This window comes from Petromyzon marinus, unplaced genomic scaffold, assembly GCF_048934315.1.
Source record: "Petromyzon marinus isolate PM22_M1 ecotype Great Lakes invasive population unplaced genomic scaffold, UKy_Petmar_22M1.pri1.0 PM_G_Scaffold_40, whole genome shotgun sequence".
Taxonomy (NCBI): domain Eukaryota; kingdom Metazoa; phylum Chordata; class Hyperoartia; order Petromyzontiformes; family Petromyzontidae; genus Petromyzon; species Petromyzon marinus.
Genome location: NW_027422984.1, coordinates 1632501 through 1635000, shown reverse-complemented (window position 1 = coordinate 1635000; position 2500 = coordinate 1632501).

Here is a 2500-nt window from a genome sequence, read left to right as displayed (position 1 = left end):
TCACCAGGTTGTCAGCTTCCCACCTATAGTCAGACTCATCCCCACCAGAGATCAGCCCAATGAGGGTGGTGTCGTCCGACAAACTTCAAGAGTTTGACGGACAGATGATTGGAGGCGCAGCTGTTGGTATACAGGGAGAAGAGCAGTGGGCAAAGGACGCAGCCCTGAGGAGTTCCCGTGCTGATGGACCTGGAGTCAGAGACTTCTGTTCCCGGCTTAACGCACTGCTTCCTGTCAGAGAGGAAGTCTGTGATCCACCTGCAGGTGGAGTAGGGCACGTTCAGCTGGAAGAGCTTGTCCTGAAGCAGGGCAGGGATGATGGTGTTGAAGGCAGAGCTGAAGTCCACAAACAGGATCCTGGCGTAGGATGCTGGGGCGTCCACATGCTGTAGGGTGAAGTGGAGGGCCATGTTAACTGCGTCGTCCACAGACCTGTTGGCTCTGTAGGCAAACTGAAGGGGGTCCAGGAGAGGGTCTGTGATGGCTTTGAGGTGTGCCAGGAGCAGGCGCTCAAAAGACTTCATTACCACAGATGTAAGGGCGACCGGTCTGTAATCATTTAGTCCTGTTGGCCTTAGCTTTTTGGGCACAGCGATGATGGTGGAGGACTTGAGACAGGCTGGTACATGGCATGTCTCCAGGGAGGTGTTAAAGATGTTGGTGAACACCGGAGACAGCTGGTCAGCGCAGTGCCTGAGGGTGGCTGGAGAGACAGAGTCCGGCCCGGCTGCTTTGCGTGGATTCTGCCTCTTGAAAAGCCCATTAACTTCTCCCTCCTGAAAGGAGAGAGTCGTTTCTGTAGTATGGGTGGGGGATGGGGCCTCTTGGGTGGGAAGGGGTGGTTCAGGACAGTCCAATTGTCTTTCAAATCTACGGTAGAACTCGTTCAGGTCGTTGGCTAGGCGGGAGTCGTTAGTGGTGTGGGGCACTCTGGGTTTGTAGTTGGTGATGTGCCTGAGCCCTTTGGCAGACAGAAGCAGCGTCGTTAGTAGAGAACTGGTGTTTTAGTGTCTCTGAGTACAGTCGTTTAGCCTCTCTCACCGCTTTGCTAAACCTGTTCTTCGACTCCTTGAATCTGTCTCTATCCCCACTCCTAAACGCTTCCTCCTTCTCCAACCTCAACCTTTTGAGCTTTGCTGAGAACCAGGGCTTGTTGTTGTTAAAGTTCACCCTGGTACGTGTTGGGATACAGCAGTCCTCACAGAAGCTGATGTACACAGCCTCTGTGAGTTCATCCAGACTATTGGTAGCAGTCGTGAACATATCCCAGTCAGTACAGTCTAAGCACGCCCGCAAATCTTCCACAGCCTCACTGGTCCACTGTTTAGATGTCCTCACAGCAGGTTTACAGAGTTTTAGTTGCTGCCTGTATGCACGAATCAGGTGGACCAAGGGAGTTCTGTGCGAGCCGAACAGCCCCGTGACCCACAAGAGAAACATCCCCGCCAAATTCGAGCGTTTGACGGGGTCTATCCGTGAAAAAATATTCACGTTTTTGAGTGCACATGCATTTCTGCTGCAAATGCCTCTGGAAGTTTCATGCCGTTCGTATGCCAATTGTGGCAACACGAAAATGACCCGTTTTCCCATTCCGAGGGATTTCTGTGCGACCCTAACAGCCCCTTGAGCCACAAGAGACACATCCCCGCCAATTTCTAGCGTTTCACGGGGTCTATCCGTGAAAAATATAGACGTTTTTGAGTGCACATGCATTTCTGCTGCAGATGCCTCTGGAAGTTTCATGCCGTTCGTACGCAATGTGGCAACACGAAAATGACCCCTTTTCCCATTCCGAGGGATTTCTGTGCGACCCTAACTAACAGCGCCCGTGAGCCACAAGAGAGACATCCCCGCCAATTTATAGCGTTTCACGGGGTCTATCCGTGAAAAATATAGACGTTTTTGAGTGCACATGCATTCCTGCTGCAAATGCCTCTGGAAGTTTCATGCCGTTCCTATGCAATGTGGCCACACAAAAATGACCCGTTTTCCCATTCCGAGGCATTTCTGTGCGACCCTAACAGCCCCGTGAGCCACAAGAGAGACATCCCCGCCAACTTCTAGCGTTTGACAGGGTCTATGCGTGAAAAATATTAAAATTTTTGAGTGCACGTGCCTTTCTGCTGCAAATGCCTCTGGAAGTTTCATGGCGTTCCTATGCAATGTGGCAACACGAAAATGACCCCTTTTCCCATTCCGAGGGAGTTCTGTGCCACCCTAACAGCCCCGTGAGCCACAAGAGACACATCCCCGCCAATTTCTAGCGTTTCACGGGGTCTATCCGTGAAACATATAGAAGTTTTTGAGTGCACATGCATTCCTGCTGCAAATGCCTCTGGAAGTTTCATGCGGTTCGTACGCAATGTGGCAACACGAAAATGACCCGTTTTCCCATTCCCAGGGATTTATGTGCGACCCGAACAGCCCCGTGAGCCACAAGAGACACATCCCCGCCAATTTCTAGTGTTTCACGGGGTCTATCCGTGAAAAATATCAATTT